Source organism: Nomascus leucogenys, unplaced genomic scaffold (genome assembly GCF_006542625.1).
Source record: "Nomascus leucogenys isolate Asia unplaced genomic scaffold, Asia_NLE_v1 001011F_60764_qpd_obj, whole genome shotgun sequence".
In the NCBI taxonomy this organism is placed as follows: domain Eukaryota; kingdom Metazoa; phylum Chordata; class Mammalia; order Primates; family Hylobatidae; genus Nomascus; species Nomascus leucogenys.
The window spans coordinates 21,348-47,969 of NW_022096396.1; the positions used below are offsets into that span (position 1 = coordinate 21,348).

General features: G+C 37.6%; 1 pseudogene; it reads left to right on the top strand.

The window, feature by feature from the left end:
* The first annotated feature begins 6,606 nt into the window (after positions 1–6,606).
* LOC115833910 lies at positions 6,607–8,896 on the top strand (annotated as a pseudogene).
* The last annotated feature ends 17,726 nt before the right edge of the window (positions 8,897–26,622 follow it).

Sequence of the window (26,622 nt, forward strand, 5' to 3'; positions counted from 1 at the left end):
TTTCAATTTTATTTTTTTTGCCCTGATACTTTTTCTTTCCTTCTACTAATTTTGGGTATGGATTTTTCTTGCTGTTTTAGTTCTTTGAGATGCATTAGTAGGTTATTTGAAATCCTTCTATTTGTATGATATAGGCATTTATTGCTGTAAACTTTCCCCTTAATACTGCTTTTGCTATATCCCATAAGTTTTGCTGTGTTGTATTTCTATTATCATTTACTTAAATAAATTTTTTAATTTTCTTCTTAATTTCTTAATTTACCTATTGGTCACTCGGGAGCATGTTATTTAATTTCCATGTATTTGTAAAGTTTCAAAAGTTCTTGTTATTGATTTCTAGTTTTATCCTATTGTGTTCAGAAAAAAAATACTTAATATGATTTAACTCCTTGTAAATTTGTTGAGACTTGTTTTGTGGCCTAACATGTGGTCTGTCCTGGAGAATGTTCCATGTGCTAATGAAAAGAATGTGTATTCTGCAGTTGTTGGTCCATTTGGTCTAAAGTACAGTTTAAAACCAATGTTTCTTTATTGATTTTTTGTCTGGATGATCTGTCCAATGCTGAGAGTGGGATGTTGAAGTCCCCAACTATAATTCTATCATAGTCTGTCTCTCCCTTTAGTTCTAATATTTGCTTTATATATCTGGGTGCTCTGGTGTTGCGTGCATATATATTGACAGTTGTTATATCTTCTTGTTGAATTGATCCCTTTATCATTATATAATGAACTTCTTTATCTCTTTATACAGTTTTGACTTAAAGTCTATATTATGTCAAATAAATATAGCTACTCCTGCTTGCTTTTGGTTTCTGGTTTTTTGAGATATCTTTTTCTATCCTTTTATTTTCAGTCTACATGTTTCTTTACAGGTGAAGTGAGTTTCTTGTAGTACGATATAATTGGGTCATTTTTTTTTTTATCCATTCACTCAGTCTATACCTTTTAAGTGGAAGATTTAATTCATTTATATTCAAGACTAGTGTTGATAGATGATAAATTACTCCTGTCATTTTATTAATTGTTTTCTGATTGTTTTGCGTATCCCTTTTTCCTTTCTTCTTACTTTTGTGTTTATCATGGTGGTTTTGTGGTTTTCTTGAATTAAAAGGGTTTTCCTTCTATCCTTTGTTTATCTGCTCTATCAGTGAGCTTTATACTTCTGTATGTTTTCATGAAGGTGATATAATAATCTTTGACTTCAAATGTAGTATTCCCTCGAGCATTTCTTGTAAGGCTGATCTAGTAATAATTAATTCCCTCAGGTTTTGCTTGTCTGGGAAACACTTTATTTCTCCCTCATTTCTGAAGGATAGCTTTGCTAGGTTCTTGTATCTGTTTCTGTATTCAATATATTGTAATATGTTGTTTTGGTTAAAGTATATAAAGAATATTCAGATTAACAGAGATAAGTATTTGGAAAAGGTAGTAGTATTTTTAATTACCTTTTCAAATAATTATGGCTATTCTTTGATACTACACCAGAATTCCGTAAGTGATAGTTTCATAAAAGTTAGTCGCAATTTGGAATCTGAAATCATATTAATGAACCTTTTGTACTCTGTTACATTAAAATCCAATGGTCTTTCTTGCGATTAAAATAGATTTTTTTACCTATGTATGATTTTGTAACATCATGCATCGGTCATTTGGAATATATTGGTTCACTGAGTTAATTAATTCTTCCAAATGTGGACACATTTTATTTCAAAATATCAAAAAAAAATGTCAGTATCACCCCCAGTCTCACTAAGTGCTGGGAAACTGTTGAATTCACAGTGACAGACTCAAGTATCTAATTTTATCTTGAGAACTGAAATTGTATGATTGGCAAAAAACTGCCGGTTGTTTTCTTAAAAGTTGCAGGCTCCTAACAGGCAAATAACATGTGAAGGGGGAAGCATATAGCAACTTATATTATGAAAATAGTCTTGACTGCAAGGATCCCCTGAAAGGGTCTTGGACAACCTAAGGAGTCTAAGGATATACTTTGAAACTCACTCTTTTTTAACTGCTTTAAACATTTAAAAGCAGAGAAAGAAAAAACAGGCAAAGAATAGACTAGCTAGAGAACTTACTGTAATACCTATGTGTATCCAACTTCCACAAAATTATAAATTTATTTATCATTTCTATTCTTACTTGAAAACCTTTTTAAGGATGCAGTTTAATCCCTTAACTAAGAAAGCAGAATACCTTTCTTGGGCTTGCAACAGCAGTTGGGCTTATGATATCAAGTACCAGGGCTGAGAGCTTCTTCCAGGATGATTCAATGTAAGCCATTCCCTGAGCAGCTTCTTACAGAAAAATAACTTAGCAGATGTAACTTCTTTTTTTTTTTTAATTTTATTATTATTGTACTTTAAGTTTTAGGGTACATGTGCACAACGTGCAGGTCTGTTACATATGTATCCATGTGCCATGTTGTTGTGCTGCACCCATTAACTCGCCATTTAGCGTTAGGTATGTCTCCCAATGCTATCCCTCCCCCATCCCCCTACCCCACAACAGTGCCCGGTGTGTGATGTTCCCCTTCCTGTGTCCCTGTGTTCTCATTGTTCAGTTCCCACCTATGAGTGAGAACATGAGGTGTTTGGTTTTTTGTCCTTGCGATAGTTTGCTGAGAATGATGGTTTCCAGTTTCATCCATGTCCCTACAAAGGACATGAACTCATCATTTTTTATGGCTGCATAGTATTCCATGGTGTATATGTGCCACATTTTCTTAATCCGGTCTATCATTGTTGGACATTTGGGTTGGTTCCAAGTCTTTGCTATTGTGAATAGTGCCGCAATAAACATACGTGTGCATGTGTCTTTATAGCAGCATGATTTATAGTCCTTTGGGTATATACCCAGTAATGGGATGGCTGGGTCAAATGGTATTTCTAGTTCTAGATCCCTGAGGAATCGCCACACTGTCTTCCACAATAGTTGAACTAGTTTACAGTCCCACCAACAGTGTAAAAATGTTCCTATTTCTCCACATCCTCTCCAGCACCTGTTGTTTCCTGACTTTTTAATGATGGCCATTCTAACTGGTGTGAGATGGTATCTCATTGTGGTTTTGATTTGCATTTCTCTGATGACCAGTGATGATGAGCGTTTTTTCATGTGTCTTTTGGCTGCATAAATGTCTTCTTCTGAGAAGCATCTGTTCATATCCTTTGCCCACTTTTTGATGGGGTTGTTTGTTTTTTTTCTTGTAGATTTGTTTGAGTTCATTGTAGATTCTGGATATTAGCCCTTTGTCAGATGAGTAGATTGCAAAATTTTTCTCCCATTCCGTAGCTTGCCTGTTCACTCTGATGGTAGTTTCTTTTGCTGTGCAGAAACTCTTTAGTTTAATTAGATCCCATTTGTCAATTTTGGCTTTTGTTGCCGTTGTAAGTATTTCATATTATCTCTGATAAAAAGCATATAACTACATTTTATAAACACAGCCTTGTACCTGAAGATTTAAGTCCATTTATATTTGTCATAATTACTAAATTTATAAATTAGATTTATTTGTACCTGGTTATCTTGTGCTTTTGTTTGTTCTCCCTTATTCTATACTTCATTTCTTCTCTCTTCTCACCTTCTTTTGGACTGATTATTATTTTCTCATTGTTTTTCCTCTTCTATTTTGAAAGTTGTATACACTGTATTCTAAAGGAAAGCAGTATTTTTATCCTTCTCCCCCCAAACACAAGAAACTCAATATTATTCTCTTCCCATCTGTATGCTATTGCCAAGTATTTTAGTCCTATCATGCTTTTCTAACTCCAAAAGATATTTTAATTATGTTTCATTCCATCAATATTAGCTTTGGTTTACCCACATTTGCCATATTCTTTGTTCTTTAATCCTTTGTTTACATCAGACTTTCCATCTGGGATCATTTTCTTCTGCCAGAAAAAAATAGCCTTTAGAATTTTCCTTACTGGGTGTTTAAATGTTGCAAACTCTCTGAGTTTTGGGTTGTTTAAAAGTGTCTACTTAGCCCTCATATTTGAGAGATGTGGAACCTGGGATTCAACTTCTGCATCAGTGTTTTTATTCCTCTCAGTACAGATCTGCCATTTTCTGGCCCCCATTGTTGCCATTAAGAAGCAAGCTATCAAATTAAGCATCACTTCTTGAAAGTTTGTATGTCTTCTCTCTATGGAGGACTTTATCTTCTCATGGTTTTCAGTTTTCATTTTGCTGTGTCCAGGAGTGCAGTTCTATGCATTTATCCTGCTTTATGATTATATTTATAGCTTTATTTATTTATTTATTTTTTTTTTGGAGACAGAGTCTGGGCTCTGTTGCCCAGGCTGGAGTGCAATGGCACAATCTTGGCTCATTTCAACCTCTGCCTCCCAGGTTCAAGCGATTCTCCTGCCTCAGCCTCCTGAGTAGCTGGAACTACAGGCGTGTGCCAACACACCTGGCTAATTTTTGTATTTTTAGTAGAGACAGGGTTTCGCTATGTTGGCCAGGCCAGTGTTGAACTCCTGGCCTCGAGTGATCCACCCACCTCAGCCTCCCAAAGTGCTGGGATTACAGGATTGAACCACTGCACGCAACCATAGCTGGGTTTTCTCAATCTGTAGATGGCTTTCTAAAAACCTCTCAGCTGTTCTCTCTTCGAATATTGTTTCTACCCGATTCTTTCTTTCTCCCTGTCATTCTCACATCAGACCTGTGTTAGTCCTTTTCATTCTCTCCTCCATGGTTCTCAAACTCTCCTGTTTCTCATCTTGTTTTCTCTCTACGCTTTATTCTTGTGGTTTCTTCAGGTTTGTCTTTAAATTCACTATTCTGTCTTAGGCCATATCTTACCTTCTGTTTTTAGAAGCAAGGTAGTTCTTCCAGAAAAGAACTGCACTTGGTTCCGCTAGGCAAGCAGCACTACTACCAGCCTGGGATCACTTTAAACTACATTTTTGATGGTATGTTTTTTAGACAACATAGATTGTGTGAATTTGGGTTACAAACCATGTGAGGGCCAGTGTATAGTTGCAAATTCCCAAAGGAGACTTTCCCTGTGTACTCAGTGATATGGTTTATATCTCATCTTGACAAATCTCATCCTGAATTGTAGCTCCCATAATTCCCACAGGTTATAGGAGGGACCTGGTGGGAGATAACTGAATCATGGGGGCAGTTTCCCCCATACGGTTCACTTGGTAGTGACTAAATCTCATGAGATCTGATGGTTTTATAAGGGGTTTCCCTTTTTCCTTGGTTCTCATTCTCTCTTGTTTACTGCCATGTAAGACATGGCTTTTGCCTTCCACCATGATGGCAAGGCCTCCCCAGCCACATGGAAATGTGAGTCCATTAAACCTCTTTTTCTTTTAAATTACCCAATCTCAGGTATGTCTTTATCAGCAGCGTGAAAACAGACTAATACAGTCAGTGACTCCAGATAGTATGTGTCCTCACTGTCCCCTGGGGAGAGGGGCAGAGAGCATGTTTATTTGTAGGGTATAGGCTTTGGGGTCCAGGGTTTATATGTGGGGGTGGGGTTTCTATTAAATCACAACCTGGTTGGGCCCTAGTCTTTGTCTCTGTTTTTCCATATCCTGCAAGACCTTGCGCACCCAGGCTCAAATTCATGGCAAATATCCTCAATGCAAAAGTTGTCTCTGCTTTTGTTTCTGGGTGCCTGTCTCGATTCAGTTTTTAATCTGAGGATTCCTTACTTTCTTGCCAGCTTGGAGACATATTTATGATGGTGAATTTTTTGTTTGTTTTCATTTTATCAATCATTTTAATTGTTTTTAATGGAAATGAGTCAAACTGTATATATAACCCACCCTTATTTTTTAAAAATTCACAAGAACAATGAGAAGATAATACAACACGAACATAGGTGCTGCTGCTACGGAAAATTACAGAAACCCACTAGAGTGAGCAATGGATGGAGCTGAGGCAGAGCCACAGCCGCCTTTCTCAGGATGTCAGCTGTTGCTAGGGAAACCAGCTGAATAGAGGGCAATTACCTAAGGAAGACTCTGAGGAGAACTTTGATAAACTGGTCAGCAGGTTATAAGAACACATGCATCTTGTTTTATGATTGACAAGTGTTTCTGTAATATCTGCAAGACCAGCCTCTAAGTAAGTGTGGTTTACTATTTTATTCAGCAATAATTTAATAAGTGTCCACACCATTCCCGGCTCTAGATGCTTAGTGAATGTTCGATGAATTCTCTGCATTTTCAGAGACATGAAAAAAGGCATCCAAGTGGGCAGCCTTGATTAACTGGTCATCCATGTCATTGACTCCAAGTTTTTAAAAAAATGCAATAGGTGGCCGCAGTGCTCGGAACACAGAAGCTTGAGGCGGATTGTGGTGTCACCCAGAGCAACTAGACCAACATTCCAGTGTGGGCGGTGGTGGCGGCCGGCAGGCAGTGAGAGGAAGCCCGCTAGGAGTGCCCTCGTTCCCCGCCTCTCTGGATGAACCAGACGGAATAAGCCGCGCCTCCCGCAGGGGCTGCGCCTCCATGAATCCCTAGTTGTTTTTTTTTCTTTCTCTCCCCTCTCCTCACCCCCACTCCGAGCTCCGTCCCGCCTTCTCCCTTCGCCGTGGCCGCCACGGCCGCGTCCATGTGCGGAGTCCATACCAGCGCGATGGTGTCCAACCCCCAACGGGGGGAGAGTCTGCTCAGGCAACTGCAGGGGGATTCCCGAAGTCTTCCGTTTTCTGAGAATGTGAGTGCTGTTCAAAAATTAGACTTTTCAGATACAATGGTGCAGCAGAAATTGGATGATATCAAGGATCGAATTAAGAGAGAAATAAGGAAAGAACTGAAAATCAAAGAGGGAGCTGAAAATCTGAGGAAAGTCACAACAGATAAGAAAAGTTTGGCTTATGTGGACAACATTTTGAAAAAATCAAATAAAAAATTAGAAGAACTACATCACAAGCTGCAGGAATTAAATGCACATATTGTTGTGTCAGATCCAGAAGATACTAAAGATTGCCCAAGGACTCCAGATGTGCCAAATAGTGACCCTCGTTGTTCTCCTAGCAACAATAGATTGAAGGCTCCCTTCGTCAGCGGCGGCCGCGTCCATGTGCGGAGTCCATACCGGAGCGCGATGGCGTCCAACCCCCAACAGGGGGAGATTCTGCTCACGGAACTGCAGGGGGATTCCCGAAGTCTTCCGTTTTCTGAGAATGTGAGTGCTGTTCAAAAATTAGACTTTTCAGATACAGTGGTGCAGCAGAAATTGGATGATATCAAGGATCGAATTAAGAGAAAAATAAGGAAAGAACTGAAAATCAAAGACGGAGCAGAAAATCTGAGGAAAGTCACAACAGATAAAAAAAGTTTGGCTTATGTGGACAACATTTTGAAAAAATCAAATAAAAAATTAGAAGAACGACATCACAAGCTGCAGGAATTAAATGCATATACTGTTGTATCAGATCCAGAAGGTATTAAAGATTGCCCAAGGACTCCAGGTAAAAGATTTCTCAGAGTTCCTCAAATGAATATTATTATTGCCATTTGGAGACGGCTAGTAAGAAGAGCTATTCCTACAGTAAATCATTCTGGCACCTTCAGCCCTCAAGCTCCTGTGCCTACTACAGTGCCAGTGGTTGATGTACACGTCCCTGAGCTAGCACCTCCAGCTAGTGATTCTACAGCAGTGAAACTGGACTTTGATCTTGAGCCTGAACCTCCTCCAGCCCCACCACGAGCTTCTTCCCTTGGAGAAATAGATGAATCTTCCGAATTAAGAGTTTTGGATACACCAGGACAGGATTCAGAGACTGCTTTTGATATTGAGAATGACAGAAATAATATACTTCCAAAATCTCAATCTGAATACAAGCCTGATACTCCTCAGTCAGGCCTAGAATATAGTGGTATTCAAGAACTTGAGGATAGATCTCAGCAAAGGTTTCAGATTAATCTACAAGATTTCAGGTGTTGTGCTGTCTTGGGAAGAGGACACTTTGGAAAGGTGCTTTTAGCTGAATATAAACACACAAATGAGATGTTTGCTATAAAAGCCTTAAAGAAAGGAGATATTGTGGCTGGAGGTGAAGTAGCCATCCTGATGCGTGAAAAAAGAATTTTCGAAACTGTGAATAGTGTAAGGCATCCCTTTTTGACGAACCTTTTTGCATGTTTCCAAACCAAAGAGCATGTTTGCTTTGTAATGGAATATGCTGCCGGTGGGGACCTAATGATGCACGTTTGTACTGATGTCTTTTCTCAACCAAGAGCTGTATTTTATGCTGCTTGTGTAGTTCTTGGGTTGCAGTATTTACATGAACACAAAATTGTTCATAGAGATTTGAAATTGGAAAACTTATTGCTAGATACAGAGGGCTTTGTGAAAATTGCTGATTTTGGTCTTTGCAAAGAAGGAATGGGATATGGAGATAGAACAAGCACATTTTGTGGCACTCCTCTATACCTTGCCCCAGAAGTATTAACAGAAACTTCTTATACAAGGGCTGTAGATTGGTGGGCCCTTGGCGTGCTTATATATGAAATGCTTGTTGGTGACACTCCCTTTTGTGGTGAGGTTGAAGAGAAAATTTATGACAATATTGTAAATGGTGAAGTAAGGTATCCAAGGTCCTTATCTACAGTAGCCACTTCTATAATGAGAAGTCTGTTAAGAAGAAATCCTGAGCGGCGCCTTGGGGCTACTGAGAAAGATGCAGAGGATGTAAAAGAGCACCCATTTTTCTGGCTAATTGATTGGAGCGCTCTGATGGACAAAAAAGTAAAGCCACCATTTATACCTACCATAAGAGGACGAGAAGATGTTAGTCATTTCGATGATGAATTTACCTCAGAAGCACCTATTCTGACTCCACCTCGAGAACGAAGGATACTTTCGGAAGAGGAGCAGGAAATGTTCAGAGATTTTGACTACACTGCTGATTGGTGTTAAGTTGCTAGACACTGTGAAACCAAGCTGACTGACTCACAAGAAGACCTCTTAAAAATAGCAACCCTTCATTTGCTCCCTGTGCCACCAATAGCTTCTGAGTTTTGATTTGTTTTGTTTTTTTTAATTGAAACACGTGAAGATTTGTTTAAAAGTACCATTCTAAGACTTCTTCAAAAGTGGCTTCTCATTGTACTTCAGCGTAAATATGAGCACCGGGAACAGTTTCATGGAGTTTAAGTTGAGTGAACATCGGCCATGAAAATCCATCACAAATACTTTTGGATCAATAGTCTATTTTAAAAAAGAAAGAAAAAAAACCGCTTTTTTATAGTCCCTAGCTTTGCCATATGCCCGCCTTAAGTGGAAGGAAAATTAATCCCTTAACGATGTTTTACAAAAAGCATTCCAAGCCCTTTTTTTCTTTTTGTAAAACATAGTTAAGTGACTAATTTTCCTTCCACTTAAGGCGGGCATATGGCAAAGCTAGGGACTATAAAAAAGTGGTTTTTTTCTTTCTTTTTTAAAACAGACTATTGATCCAAAAGTATTTGTGATGGATTTTCATGGCCGATGTTCACTCAACTTAAACTCCATGAAACTGTTCCCGGTGCTCATATTTACGCTGAAGTACAATGAGAAGCCACTTTCGAAGAAGTATTAGAATGGTACTTTTAAACAAATCTTCACGTGTTTCAATTAAAAAAAAAAAAAAAAAAGAAGAAGCTAACACCAGTTAGCACGTTAGGGTGATTATACCTCAGGAATAGCAAGCTGTTAAGTACCCATACTGAATTAACTATTTAATCACAGCGAGCTCATCTCTGAAAAATTGTTCAGGTGTAAATCTTACGAGACACATGAAAAAGAACACTGATTTATGGAGAGTTGAGCTAAAAACATTTATAAATATTTGCTGGGATGTTTTAGCATCTTTTCATTGTACTCTGAGAACAATTAAAATTGTCCAGAGATCATTTATATTACCTTCCAAATTGTTTATTACCCAAGATCCTTTGGGAGTAAATCTTATAGAAAGGGGGAGCAATATGTGGTTTAAAGTTATTTTAAAATGCCAGTTAATTTCCTTGGCAAAGGACAATAGAGGAAGTTAGCATATTGTCTGGCTTTAATTTAAACAGCGTTAATACAACATTAAAATAAAACACTAAATACTTTTGAGGTACAGTCTGCTCACTTTTTCGGTTCTCAAATAGCAAAGAAAGTAATGTCTAAAATAGGCTTTTAGCATTAAAAACTGACAGCATTTTGTAACTACACAGTGTACAGAATTTTTTTTAATTGAAGTCAAATCACTAAAAAAATTAGAAGGCAGGGTCTATTTACACAATGAAGCTGAAGAAAGCACTAATTTTTTGTAGTTTAAAATCTATATATTTTTTAGTCAGATATAAAATGTTAAGCTTTATAGAGTGTAAATATATTTTGCTATTACTGTATGTGTATGTGACTGCTCAAGCACTTTGTAAAGAAATTTGGATATTTTAGAATGGTACACTATGCATTCAAATGAAATGTGCCTTTCACTATGTCATTCTAAAAAACAAGTGTTTTTTTGCGTCATAAATTATCACAAATGCGCAAATTAAAATCTATATAGATTGAAATTTGTAAAAAAAAAAATGCAATAAAATTTGACACAATTTAAAATCATTTCTCAATACACAAGAGGGACTACATTTGTTACAGGTTTCCTGCAGTCTTTGGTCTTCCAAAGATTTTTGATCTTCCAAAGATCTTTCCAAAATATGGGGTATTTTCACCACTCCCCAACTGAGGGAGCTTACTGATTTCATTTCCTTTCTGCTATAGACACAGGCAGTATTACAAACTCCCAACAAAACAGATGTCAGTATGATTCTTTTAGCAATGTTAGTAGAATACATTTGGCCAGATTCAATGATTTATTGTCTCCAAGTTTTCACAGAAGTGGATTCCTGATTTTGATGGAGAGCTCAGGGAGCATTGCAAGTGACCTGTATGCCGTCGTGAGTTTCTCAACTGGATCCTAAATCTGGTTGTAAAGTATATCAGATGATGAGGACTTCCAGATTCTAGCTGGTCTGTAAGGACTGGCATCTTTCTATTCAGATGTCTCCATATGACATTTCCTCATGCCATCTGTCTTGGGGTTTTCTTTTCAAAAGTAGTAACACCGCTTCAACTTTTAGGAACTTCCCAAATGTTGCCTCCAAATGCCAACAGCTTTTGAATTTATGGATGAGAGTTTGCTTCTTTTGCTTCTCTTCCTCGCTCTTCTTTCATCCTTTTCTCCTTTCCAACCTCCCTCCCCAACTTCTTATTCTTTTCTCTTTCTTCTTTCCTGTCCCTTTTTTGCTATTGCTATTAAAAAGTGAATGATTCCTTTAGTCTTTCTTGGAGCTTTTCACTTCTTTTTCTTCTACTGAATTTTCATCTTATACCCTCACTTTATTAAATTGTCTATTTTTTTGTGCATAAGAATGATGATTTCTATCTAGTCCAGTAAGACTGTGGCCATTGGATGTACAAGACTATCTATTTTGGCCGATTTGATTAATTATTCCAGAAATTCTTTTTAACATTATTACTAATTTAGCACAATTATTCTTCTTCTAGTTACTTTATATTAGATAAACATGATCATAAAAAGTGTAGAAAGAGTTATCTGTATAACTTTATTGGTTAGTCCACCTGAACAATTATTTTCTGTTAGTTTTTACTGGGTTTGACTTAAATAGATTTTTGTCCTCTTTTCATTTTAAGTTCTCTATTTGTTTTTCCTACTTCTAGTCTCTTCTCACCATGTTGTTTAGATTCTGGGTCTTCATAGTCTAAGTTTAAATTATTAAATTCAAAATTCAGTTTGTAAATCACTCTAACCTCATTTCAAGTGCTCAGTAGCTGCATGTGACTCATGGGTCTTGTACTGTGTGGTGCAGATTATAAATGCAGAAAGTTCCATTGGAAAGCACAGTTCTATATTCCTCCCAGTTTTTCCTTGCACCACAGAGGACAAAGTTCTAGTGCCAATGGAGAATAAACCTTTTCTGTGTACCCAAGTTATATTTTCTTCTCAGATATAAGGCATACTGTTCTGTCCTGTTTCTGTTTTTGTCCAAGACAACAACTTTGTCCATGGGAGCACCTTGAAGGGCATAAGGCAGACGTTGAAGGGCGTGACACAGATATTACCCTACACACTGTGCTTCAATGTGAAAAAGCATGTTTTAGTTTATTTTCTGTTGCAAATAACAGTGTATACCTAAAATGGTTAATTTAAAAGAAAAACAATGTGTTTCTTACAGTTAAGGAGGCTGGGAAGCCCAAGGTCAAGTGGGGACACACCTGGTGAGAGCCTTCTTGGTGGCAGGGACTCTCTGTCTTTGGGTTTAGGGCCCACCCTAATCCAGTATGGCCTCACCTTAAATTGATTCCAAATGTAAAGACCCTATTTCCAAATGAGGTTACTCTAGGTACCAGGGGTTAGGACTTTCACAGACACATCTTTTGGAGGGACACAATTCAACACACTGCTGGGGTGAAAAGGTTAAGGGCTTCAGAATATTTCTTTTGGGAAAGAAGGCAAATAGCTGCTGAATCTTAGTTGACATAGATTTAAAGTAAAAAAAACTCATACACAGTGCACACTATACATGAAATATGCTGTCAATCCAAATAAAATAAAACGCTATCCTTATAGGACTATGAAAGGGAGGCCACTTGTCTCTTTAACCCACTCTGGGTTCTAAAATCCTGAGTGTAAGAAACAGGTAGGAGCCACCCTGCTCAAAGCCTGTATATAACACATTGAGAAATTTTATAACTCAATACTTCATAAATATACTGGAGTAATTTTAGAACAGTTGAAATGAGAATTATTTTATATTTAACAAGGCATGCATACACACATGTATTGATATATTGATACAGTTTGGATATTTGTCTTGGCCCAAATCTCATGTTGAAATGTAATCCTCAGTGTTGGAGGTGGGGCCTGGTGGGAGGTGTTTGGGTCATGGAAGCAGATCCCTCATGGCTTGGTGCTGTCCTTGTGATAGTGAGTGAGCTCTTGTGAGATCTAGTTAAGTTAGTGGCACCTCTCCCTTCCACTCTCTCACTGGCTCCTGCTCTGGCAATGTGATGTGCCTGCTCCCCCTTCATCTTCCACCATGATTGTGGAAGCTTCCTGAGGCCTCCCCAGAACCCAAGCAGATGTCAGCACCATGCTTCCTGTAAAACCTGCAGAACTGTGAGCCAATTAAACCTCTTTTCTTTATAAATTACCCAGCCTCAGGTATTTCTTTATAGCAATGCAAGAATGACCTGACACACATATATACATTCACATATATATATATTTTCATATATTCATGTATATGTGTATACACTCACACATACATTTAAAAACATTCATCTTCAAGGCTGGGTGCGGTGGCTCATGCCTGTAATCTCAGCACTTTGGGAGGCCGAGGCGGGCGGATCACGAGGTCAGGAGATCGAGACCATCCTGGCGAACATGGTGAAACCCTGTCTCTACTAAAAATACAAAAAAATTAGCCGGGCATGGTGGCAGGTGCCTGTAGTCCCAGCTCCTGAGGAGGCTGAGGCAGGAGAATGGCACGAACTTGGGAGGTGGAGCTTGCAGTGAGCGGAGATCGCACCACTGCACTCCAGCCTGGGCAACAGAGTGAGACTCCGTCTCAAAAAACAAACAAAAAAGCATACATCTTTGAAAGTTATATGTAGTGGGATTCTTATATAAAATTTCAGTTCTTGCAAAGAATCTAGGCAGACCCCTTAATCAGTGTGTTTTGAGAAAGAGTCTTTATTCCGGTATAGCTTGGATCTCTTTTCCTGTTGCATCATTCAAATTCCACTGATTCTCTTCCACGAGTCCCATGACATCTTGTCTCATGCCATTCTGCACGAGGATGGGACTTTTAAAACACTGTGACTATCTCTAGATGATCTTCAGTCATAGCCTATGCAAAACACAGTCCACACTGAATATAGTTGTTATGGAGTCTTTGCTTCCTTTCTCTACACTCTGCAAAGTGCCGATGCTTTTTTACATATTAGTCAAAGGGATAATATTTGATTGTTTCCTCGATTTTGCAAGTTTCTCTTTAATGTGAGCTGAGGTCTTGGGTATGTTCTCTCTGCCAGCTGTGCTATCTCTGGGATCAGCATCCTGCACTGAGTTCCTGGGAGGAGGATATAAAATTTCTTTTAATAACAAAAGCCACTACCTGCTTAGAATATGGGCAAAGGCATATCCATCGCTCACTCTGATCAGTTTGTCAGAGCGAGCTACACATAGCTTCGATAACTTCAAGGCTACAAGTGTGATGTTAAAGCACTCCCAAGTTGACAAGGACTGTCTTCCCTCACAGAGGTTTCCTGGTATGTGTTTGTCCAGAACTGTTCTTGTCATCGGATTCATCATTCTGAAATTCCTCTATACAAGGGTTATGGTTTTATTTTCCCATAAAAGAAACCCACTGGAATGTATTTCTATAGGTAAAGAATCTCTTGCTTTGTTAAAACCACATTTAATATATCCTTTAATATTAGTAGATTAGAAATATAAGGAACAAATATAAAGAGATGAAAATCACCTTCATGTATTTCTTTTTCAATATAAGGGGTAATCAAAGACATAGAGAAGAGTAGAATTGCGTATAGTAGGTCATCCACAGATCCTTCCCACATCTCACTCTGGCTTAATAGCATTCTGTAAAAGGTGATAAATAGTCTGATTCAACTTCTCCCTGAACCCAAAAGAAGTGCCACCAGCTGCGATCTTACTGGAAGTTGGAGTTCACTTCAAAAGCTAAGCTGATCATAACTTGAGCCATATGCAGGGAAATTTATAATTTCAACATTTCCCATTAGTAAGAGTTTGCTTTGAATTGATCTTTGGCTTGGCAGGAGTACTTTTTACCTAAGTGTGGATGAGTGTGGGTGGTCTGATGTTAAATTTACAGTCAACAACACTCAAAGAGACATTTTAATAAGGTTGGGTTTCTCTCAAGTATACCAATAATGATTGAAGTGAGAATATTATATGTGATTGAGAATTGGGGAAGAGTTGCACCCAAGAATTTCTAAGAATTGCTGGTCATTGAACATCTTAATTCATGGACAGACACAGAAGACCACTGAGTGAGTTGCTGAAGGTAGTGAGCAGAGTCAGAAATAATATGTAGGGCCTTATGTGCTCTACTGTCCCATTGGCTAAATGGCTATCCTGATTTAATGTAACTAAATCATCTCACAGAAACATGGTGCATAAGCAGAGTAGAGGAAGGAAATCAGTATAATCCAAACTCCTTCCTTATTTCTGTTTAAACCAGTCATTTTCCTAATTATTTGAGTACCTAACTTATTTTTTTATATATACCGTAGGTTAGAGAAATGTTTTGGAGAGGTAACACATGCTAGTACCAGTTGTTGTCTAGTTTGTACATAATCGAATTTAAAGCACTTGGTTTTATTCATGACCACAGAGCTAAAATAAGGCTTCACTTACCCCCATTAAATGTTTCTATTTAACATGGCAGTTTCTAAAAGATACAAGATGATTCATGGGTTTTATTATTTATTTGGATTCTTAAGAAATAAATTTGAGATAGAAAAGGTCCTGATATAAAAATCTAAAAGTCAATAGATAACCTATTTTATAGCAGTTTTTGAGTTGCTTTTGGAAATGAGTTAGATGGCAAATATGTAACAAACATATCTTGGCTAAATGGAATCACCAGCGTGTAGCACAGTGTATTTCCCAAAGCAGGCCTAGTGAGTGAATAAATAAGATTGAGTAAAATAACTATTTTTTAGATCTTTACTGTATTAATGGATATCTGCTTCATTGAATGGAATGACAAGTTGCATAGATAGAAGAACATTTTCTTAGATGTTTTCAGGGTAAAATAATTTTACTGTGGATTAACATTGTATCTTTGGCTGTATGTTAATACAGCTTTCAGAAGGACAGAATGTACTAATGTTAATCAGTTTTCCAACTGACTAGGCAAATAAACTAATCAAGGAGGAACTTCAAAGTCAAGTGGAATTGCTAAATTCTTTTGAGAAGAAATACAGCAATCCTGGCCCTGTATATGACTGCTTGGTATGGCATGATGGCGAAGTCTGGAGGTAAACTTCATGTATTTTATAGATCTTCATTTACAAATATTTTCTTTTCTACTCTGGAAAACATTAAATGCTCAGAGCTGCACAGAATTTTGGTTTATTCGTGATGATATCACTCAGCAAAATCATTTGAGGGCCAAATTGGCATCTAGGTAGTTTTGGACAAGCCCCTTGAACTTCTAGTTATAATTGTTAACACTAAACCTGACTTTTATCTGATTTAAATAAACTAAATAAACTTATTTCATTAATAATTTATTAGGATGTTGACCATCCGTATATTTGGAAATGTTTCCTCATTTGTTAATTGAGATAGTGCTGCTTCCAGGGCTTTGTGAAAATTAAATTTGATGTTTCTAGATATAGTAAGCAATCAATGTATGCTATTGCTGCTGCTGTTTCTATTACTAAAACTAATAATAGTAATAATGCGATTTATACCAAGTTACCCATCATGTACGTTTTTCAGTTTCTTTTTTAGTGCCTTTTATACACTGCATATGTGCTGCTTGGAGTTGGTTAGTCTGCATGAAAACAGGAAGACATTGTTAATACAGATATTTAGCCATATGTGTGCTTTAGGATTTCTGCAAAAAAAACAAAAAAAAAAAACAAAAAAAAAAAACAAAAAAAAACAGGGACTATTTCTTAAACTCGTAGTCAAGAATTGCTTGTAGTCTGCATCCCTACTGGTGCATGGGAGTGGGTTAAAGAAAGCCAAAATAGGTGATCTCCGATTCTGTTGGCTAACTAAGGACCATCCTAGGACAGTCTCGGTTTCTTTATTTATAAAATGAGTAATTTGGAGCAAGATACCTTTGAGTTTCACTAATCTGGGTATTCAGTGCCTAAAATTGCCCAGCAATACACTAGGAACTCAAATTTTGAACAACTAAATGTCTGAGGCTTTCAATATTTTGAAGTAGAAAATTTTTACTGTCTTATAACCATCTTTAAATGTCAGAATCGGTCAGGTCCTTTCTACAAATGTCTTTTCTGCTAAGAAACTACCTTGGGAAAATCCTTTTCAGAAAAAATCGCTACATAGTTTATGTATTGGCAAAATTTATTTTGAAGTGAAAATGGTCAGTCTTCTATTTTTGGTGATATTAGGAACAGAACCAGATAAACTGCATATACATTCTGATAAATTTTTTAGACATCTTCCATTAAGACAGTTAAATAATGAGGAATCTATCAGGACATTGTAGATTCAAAGATATGAAATGTATGGGTATAAATCCAGACTATTTTAAATTAACAACTGAGCCATAAAACTTGAAGCTCTGATCTACAAAAATATCAGCGCACATCATGAACACATAGAGGTATCATAACTGCAAGAAGAAAAGGGATGAAAATGTCAAATCATATTTTTCTTTGTGTAAGTTTTTATTATAACACAGACTTTGTGGGAAAATACTTCAGTTTCATTAATAGAAAAAACATATTTTCCTAATTAATATAATTCCTGGTAGCATTATCAAGGCATTTAAATACTATTCAATATGGTAATTCATAATCTTTTTCAAATCACACATCCTTTGAGGAAAGTCATGAAAGCTTTGAATTCAATTTTCATAAAAATGCATATTCACACAAGTGTGCATAAAATTTCAGGTGATTCATGGACTTTAGGTTAACAACCTTGTATCCAGGAGTGTCTTGGAGCTACTCAGAACTTTAAATACATATATTTACATATATATTTATATATGTATGAAGATATATATGTTATACATATATCTTCTGCAACAACTTGGATATCAGCCCAGTTTATAGAAGAAATCGCATTCTTACATTATTATTGATTATAAAATTAAACTTACAGAAATTTAAAAGCAGTTAAACTTTATCATCTATAACATTTTAGTAATGAGAAAATTTAGAATATATTAGAATTTGAGAAAACTTACTTTCATTTAGCATAATATATAAAATAACTAGGAAGCAAGAAAATACAAAAACTTAAAAGAAAATTTCAGTTTGCTTATTTAACAAGAATAATTTCAGGATGCAACTAGTTTTCAACACTTTGCTTGACTAACATTTGAACCTGTCCAATCACAGGGACATGGAACCATTATTTTGTTCCGTTCTTTCACTCTGCTGAAAACATTGACTTATCCTCACAAAACACGGGTAGTCCCAGGTTCAAAAGAACTCTTCAAAACTCCACCTGGACTTTAATGGCCTGCGCTGCTGCAGGGTATTAAGAATTCCTTCCAAGAAGGAAAAGGTTTGAGGAAAGAGAATCACCATAACTGGCATATTTGTAGGTGGAAATAATGCTTCTTAAAGGAGCTGGTTAATCTGATTAATCTTTCCATCTTTCCCACTGACAACTATACTGTGAGTCATTCAGCAGGAGGCCGATTGAAAACACACAGGCACATGTGCACACACACATACATACAAATTATAAGGTTCTACAATTTCAGTCTTGCACATAATGCATACTGCATATAATGGCCTGCTGAAGCCAATGCTCTTACTGCGAAGAGCTGCTGCTCTATGTTTTTGCAAGGAAATAACAATTTTCTTGTCCCCGCCCACGTTCCCCTGTAAGTTACAAGCAAACACTTACCACCTGTTTCGTCTTTGGCTTCTGTTTGAATGCCAGAATAAACCCGGTAGGGCAGTGGATAAAAAGTGTATTTCTAAGGCCCAGATTATAAATAAAAGTAAGGTTTGTTTACGTTTTACTCATATTACTGAAGAAAAGCTTTAACTAGGCTACAGCTTTATTTTTTTTCTGGACAAATATATTTTTATTGATCATACATAAATAGATGAAGATGGACTTGGATGTTAAGAAAAATAATAGTATACAAAATCAAGAGTAGACAGTCGCCCCTAGACTTAAATTAAGAGTGTGTACATTAGATAATTTAATCCAATGTATCAGGTAAAAACTTGAACAAACCTTTTGGCCTCTTCCATAAAATTCAGGGAAGCATGTCCTCCACAAAACAGAATCAAAATATAAATAAAAGACTGGCTTAAGATGAAAGGAAACCTTATAAATGAAAAGAAGCCAGATGAGAGGCACTTAACTGAGAATGAAATGAAACTGAGTGGACAAAATAATTATGAGAAGATGAACCTTCAAATCAGAAAGAGGGAAAAAAGCTTATTTGATAATATGGGAACTCAAAAGAGAGTGAACACAAATGTGAAAATTCCAAGAGTACAGAAAAGTAGCATAACTAAATTAAGAGCATGAGAAAATGTATACAATTTTGAGTAATAAGAACAGAAATCAAAAGTTAGAATTGTATGTTATATTTTAGTAGAGCAACACTGAAGAAGAATGAAAACAAGAAATAATATGACTAAATATGAACATATGGAGAACAGAATAATATTTTTAAAATTTTTAGTTTCTAAATTTATCTGAAATTTTAATTTTGGTTTCTTATGTAATACTAATACCCCAGTTATTAGGAAGCTATTAGCTAATAACACTATTTTCAGTGATATTTTAAGTATTCGTCCTAGAAAAATTTCTATTTTTTAAAAATGTATATTTAAAAATACATTAAATGTGTATATACATCAATCATATGTATCGATTTCTGTTTTTTTTTAATTGCAAATGAAATTTGTATTTTTGTGTTCCTGGAATAAAATAAACTTGAATGGATTGTAATATGTTATTCATGCTGTAATTCAGTGTATTTGAATACTTTAAGAATGTTACATTTATAGTTAACAGATATTGACCTATAAATTTTCTTTCATATAATGATGACTAGGCTACAGCTTTATTATTTAAATGTGATGTTGGGAAGCCTGTCAAAATTAGTGAGAACCAATTGAATTACCTCTTCCGGTATGCATATCTCCTTCCTTTGAATTTCTCCAACAACTGTACATATAGCACCGTTAAGAAGCCCTATAACACGTGTGTTTGTAATTATGTAATTTACCCAACCAGATTACATAACGCCTTTATGGTCAGAAATTATACCTTTATGCTTTATATATACAAGGTCCTCAATAATGTATTGATACTATTGTTGAAATAGAAGTCAAATAGGTGACTTGCATTTAAATGAGTTTAAAAGTAATTTGTAGATAATGGGCTATTTAACATTTCTCTAGGAAGTTGTGCAGAATAAAGTATACAATTAATTTCACAAAGAGTAAATGAAAATGCGTGTAAAGCATTTAGCATAGGGCACGCAGGTACACAGCAAAACCTCGATCAGTTCTTATATTTATTGTTGTATTCCCCTCATCAGTTTCAGCTCTTTGTAAATTATAGGAGTTCAATAAATATTTGACTGGATAGGCGAGGCAATGGTTGACAAGAGAATTGTCTCAGCCCTACAAATAGATTTTTTTAAAACAATTGCATACCATAAATAGTTAATAAATAGCAGTAAAGTTTACTTAAGAGTTTTCTGTCCACATTAATATTACCAGAGAGAGGCAGGATGCGGTGGCTTATGCCTGTAATCTCAGCACTGTGGGAGGCCAAGGCGGGTGAATCACCTGAGGCCAGGAGTTTGAGACAAGCCTGGCCAACATGGTGAAACCCAGTCTCTGCTAAAAATATAAAAATTAGCCGGGTGTGGTGGCACACACCTGTAGTCCCAGCTACTTGGGAGGCTGAGGCAGGAGAATCGCTTGAACCCGGGAGGCGGGGGTTGCAGCGAGCCAAGATTATGCCACTGCACTCCAGCCTGGGTGACAGAATGAGACTCTATCTCAAAAAAAAAATTTATATATATATATAGAATAAAACGAGAGAAAGAGACTATACACTACATTCTAGCAAGGTATTCTCCCTATTCCTGAAGCTACATAGCTTACGTTCTAGTAAGAATGAATTACATACATTCCAGCAAGAAAGAGTCTTCTTCTTTCTGTAGTTATATGTCTTCTATTAAAGCCTAAAGCCTACTCTTTACAATCATTGCTAAATATTGACAGAAGTCTTAGATGGAAATTTGATCAGTGAAATTCTCTCTGCCTAAAGTCCATTCTTGACTGCCAGTAATCTGCCAGATCAAATCCTAGACCTCCGTCCAGTGCCAACCATGCAGCCCTTCCTCTTCTCCGCAAGCAGCCTCTCTTTGATGCTTACACTCCTTCTATACTGAACTTTTTGTGGCTTCCAGACCCCACTATGCTATTTGGTGCCTCCACAACTTTGTTCTGCCTGGAATACCAGGATCCTTTTCTCCCTTCCACCCACTTCATCTAGATGTCTCCTAGTAACTTTTCAAGACCCAGCTCCAGCATGTCCTCCTCTAGGAATTGGTCCCCAGCTTCTGCCTCCTCAAGGCCAGCCTAGAGCAGAAAGCAGAAGTGGGTGTCAAAGTGATAGTCTCCCAGACAGAAAGTGAAACTGTGGGAAACGATCTGCTTTTGATTCAAAATGTTGGAAGTTCTGGCTTTTGAACAATAAGAACAGCAATTTCTTCCACAGTACCTCCTAAGTACTGGACACTGTTCTAGCCGGACTTAAAGAGGGAGGCAGAGTCAAGAATCCAGTGTAAAATACTGTGTCCCGAGGTCTAGAAGGTTTCCATGGCCTGAATATGTCACATATCAACATAAAAGGAGAATCTGACCAGGCACAGTGGCTTATGCCTATAATCCCTGCACTCTAGCCTGGGCAACAGAGCAAGACTCTGTCTCAAAAAAAAAAAAAAAAAAAAAAAAAAAAAGACAAAAAAAGAGAATGTGTTTTTTTGGGGTAAATTTAGTGGTCCTGGTTCTATATAAGAAGGATTCAAAGGCCGAGGTGGGTGGATCACGAGGTCAAGAGATCGAGATCATCCTGGCCAACATGGTGAAACCCTGTCTCTACTAAAAATACAAAAATTAGCTTGGCCTGGTGGCACACACCTGTAGTCCTATCTACTCGGGAGGCTGAGGCAGGAAAATGTCTTGAACCCGGGAGGCGGAGGTTGCGCTGAGCTGAGATTGCACCACTGCACTCCAGCCTGGCAACAGAGCGAGACTCCGTCTCAAAAAAAAAAAAAAAGATTCAAAATAAATGACTCAGGGTCCTGAATTGTTTGCACATCTGTATCCTTCCAGACCTCAACTTATTATTAGCAATAGTAGGCTATCAGAGGGGATGGTGTCTGTCAGATAATGTCGTGACAAGTGCTATAACCAAGTCTAGAGTTACATTTGGAATGCTCGGGAGCTCAGAGGAAAAAGTAAGTAATCAATTGGGTTAGGTCAGGAAGTCTTTACTGAGCTGGGATTTGAAGACTGAGTAGGAGAAAGGAAGGACATTTCTGGGGAGCAGGACCACATAAGCAAAGGTACAGAGGTGGGAGAATGTTTGTTTTGTTCAGGGACTGGAAGTGAGTAGTTTGATGTGGCTAAAAAACAAAGAGAAGGGGTCACAGATTTGCAAGATAATTACTAAGGCCTTTAATAATGGGAAAAACACCTTACTTAAAACATAAGTGTGTCACGAAACACTGATTTTAAAAGATTGCCAATGATATTGTCTTGTGTCCCAACTGTTTGAAATGACAGCAAAATGTTATGGAAGGTAGTAATGTTTGGGATCTGGTTCTATCTCTGTCATTAATTTGTGGTAGGACCTTGAACAAGTACCTCAATCATTGTGCGCCTATGTCCTCCCCATATCAGAAACAAGAGAGAGCCAAGGATCTCCAGAACAGCTTTCAATGTTAAAAAGTCACTAATTTTAAGAGATGTAGGTATGAAAAATGTACCTTAATATATAACCAATATTCACTCAACAAATACACATTATGTCATAATCTACAAACCAGAGTGAGGCTACAAGAATGAAATCAACACGAGCCTTTCCTCAAGGAGGGTTTTTAAGCCTTCTTTAAATTGCACTTCTAAATAACTTTAAAATTCCGCATTTTCCTCAATTAATGTATCACTAAAACACACTAAGGGTATTGAGATGGAAGTCATCCTCTGAGTTCTCTCTGCAAAGAAACAGTTTGGTGACCATGGCTTTAGTTACAACTTCTGAGCCACTATCTCAAAACCTGTAAAAATCAAGATAATTCTGTAAATCCTGCTTTTCCCACGTGGCTTATTAGGGGACTACAGTAAGAAACATCACAATGTACGTGGCAAGGTGCCACCCAAACACAGGCTGTAGTTTTGGAGAATCATCGTGATAGCACGTCCTTATTAAGTCGCTTCCTTTTAGTGAGCACTTGCTCTCCCGCTACTTGTTATGCCCTTGAATTTCTTCCCGTGTATCTACAAGGTACTACCAAGTTTTCCAGTCTTCCAGGGCCACCTGCTCTTTCTTTAATGCCCTTTAAGCTTGCACCTCATTCTGTGTGACAATGGAAATTCAGGCACCTCCTTGCATGTTTCTGAGGCTAAGTTCTCACAAGTCCTTGGTGACATTTTTTACCTGTCATTCTGAGCACTACTCTTATACCTTCCCACATCTCTGCCCAAAGTGTGGATACAGCCCTTTATCTCCACATTCCAACCACAGGTGGCTACTGTAGCAAACTTCACTGACAGTGCGGGATAACATATGTGTTTCATAATCCAAAAAGAACAAAATGAGAAACCAGGTAACAATGCTCTCCAACAGCTTTCATTGATTTTGGAGGCCTATCAAACCCCTTGTAAGTTAAAGTGCTTTGTTACTGATGACGTTGCATACCTTATATAAAAACAGCCCTAGTTGTTGTTCCATAAGTATAAAGTTTCAGTTATGCTAGATGAATACGTTTTAGAGATCCACCATAGAACACAGTGCCGAAATTAACAATACACATTGTGCCCTTCAGAATTTAATAAGAGGATAGCTCTCATGCTAAGTGTTCTTACCATTAAAAAACAAACAAAAACAGAAGAACACATAGAAATTCTGGGAAGCGTTGGATGTGTCTTTTCCCTTGATTCGTGGTAATAGTATCACAGGGGCTTGCATATGTCCAACCTAATCAAATTGCACGCATCAAACCGATGCAGTTCTTCGTATATCACTTATACCCCCAATAAGCTATTAAAATAAATAAACAGGAACAGAAGTTACAATAGACTACACCAACTGGGAAAAAACCCGTTTCAGACCTCCATATCTTGCGTTTGTGAAAAATACTAGTAAGAAGAAAAGAAAATTATTTTAACACAAAATATATTGATTTATTCAAAAACTATTTATCACCTGTTCAGGTATAGTCACTGGGGATATATATGATGAGCAAGACAGACACAGTTCAGAGTTCCTACCTTCAAGGAAATACCTAATTTGCAAAGTGAGAGATGTAACCATCTCGACTTCCTTAGAGATGACGCCCCAAAGATCTGACTGAGAGCTAATAGTGACTAAACACTGAAATTCTAACATCAGATCATTTCCCTTATGCCTGAGTTTTAGACGCTTCAAGTGTTCATAAATTACAATAAGGAAGATTTAACCCAAAGAAATGTAGAATGAAATCCCACACAACAAAACAGAGGATTAACAATGCAAAATAATGGGCAGTCAAACTGTTTATGCCCAGTAGAACTTCTAGCAGCTTATAAAGTGGAATTCTATTATCCAACCCCGATTCCCAGAGTTGTTTCTGAAGGGAACACAAAGCTGCCATGGATTTCAGCTGAAAACTCCAGGTTAGGGCGGAGAGAAAAAGAAGAAAGGGAAATAATGCCTTTCCACTGTGGGAAAAACAGACACTAGACAGCTCGGAGGCACACAGCACTTCCTTCTTAAAATATTTTCTTTGTCTAGCTTACCTGACTCTTGTGTGCTCTGTGCTCTCCTTTCCCTCTGACCACCTCTTCTCCGTCTCAGGCTGGCCTGAGGTCATCAAATTTGTCCCCAGATATCGCAGGTCCACTGGAGTCTGCTCAGCAAGTTCCTTGTTGGCTGTGGGGAATTTAGTGCACTACTGTGGATTTTGCTATCACCTACATGCATAATAGCATTTGCCCTGTGCCAGGCCTTAGTTTTAAGTAATTTGCATTTATTAATTTATAATCTGCAGATGATTCCAAAACTATCCTCAGCACAGGTCCCAGGGTGTTAGAGTCATTCAACAAACTGCCTACCAGACACCCCTACCTGAATATCTCATAGTTAAATCAGACTAAAACTGGCAGAAACCAAAATCAATTCTCATCTCCTAAAATCTGATTGATTTCTCTATTATCAAACCTAATTAATGGCAATCATTCATTCATCCAAATGAGAAGCCTAAAACTTATTCCTGGCTCTGCCATTTCACTCACTGCCAGCCGCTAAGCAGCCTCAAAGCCTGTCAATTCTACTTCCAAATCTCAGCCCCATGCTGGCTGCCATTGCCCTCGTTCAGGGCACTTCTCTCTGAGATGTTGAAATTGCCTCTACCCTGCTTCTTTCTCTGGAGTCGCCTCTTGCTATTCCCTTAGATACACCTCTTTTACTGAAGCTACTTTATGCCTCTGTGCTCCTGGACAGGGGTTCCCTCAAACTTGACTGCTCTTGTCTGTGAGCCTTGAAAACTCCTGCCCGTTCTTCAAGACTCAAGTGCCACTTCTCCTGTGAAGCGGCCTCTGCCTCTGCAAGTTGAGTCACTTACTCCCTTCTCTTCATCTCCACAATAAAAGTATGTATGCATCTATCACATTATGTGGAATTGTTTCACTTAACATTTATTTCAAACATCCTTGAAAAAGATGCTACATGTCTGTCTTTGTCCCCTCAGCACTAGCATGACCTAGCAGGTACTGAGAAATTATTGTTGGATTTAATTGTATTGAACTCAGCCAACGTAATGCTTCCCATGCTATGATAAGTGCTAGCTGGAGATGGAATTTTTTAACGAGGGTGCAGGGGCGGGGGCAAGGCAGACGTACATTTCAGATGAAGAGGATTTCTCAGGATTTTTCATTTCAGGTAGAAATAACATCATGGACACAGACATAAAACTTCTCATCATGTTTAGAAAATTTTTAGTAACTAAATATGGCTTACGCCTCGGATGTGTGGAGAAAAGCAAGAGAGAAGAAGTTGAGAAGGTACATGGCATGAGATAACTAAATTACTTAAAAGTGAATCTTTGGGAGGTCGAGGCAGGTGGATCACCTGAGGCCAGGAGTTCAAGACCAGCCTGGCCAACATGGTGAAACCCTGCCTCTACTAAAAATGCAAAAATTAGCCAGGTGCAGTGGTTCGCACCTGTAATCCCAGCTACTCAGGAGGCTGAGGCAGGAGAATCACTTGAACCTGGGAGGCGGAGGTTGTAGTGAGCTGAGATTGTGCCACCGCATTCCGGCCTGGGCAACAGAGCGAGACTCCATCTCAAAAAAAAAAAAAAAAAGTGAATCTACCTACCCAAAATATATTTCAATACATTATTAAATACCCAAATTACCTATTGTGTAGGCCTCTTTATGATTGACATTTACGGTTGTTTTTTCCTTTCAGTATGTCTCTTAGTTTCAAATCTTAACATCAATTAATCCATCCAAAATTTAGATAAATAATACCTGGACCTAGAAATATCTAATACACCATGGGAATTTTGACTCCTGGTGACTAACTCTACCCAGCAATCAGGCAAATAAATACCAATTGGGAAATGAGTTAAACAGGCTCTATCC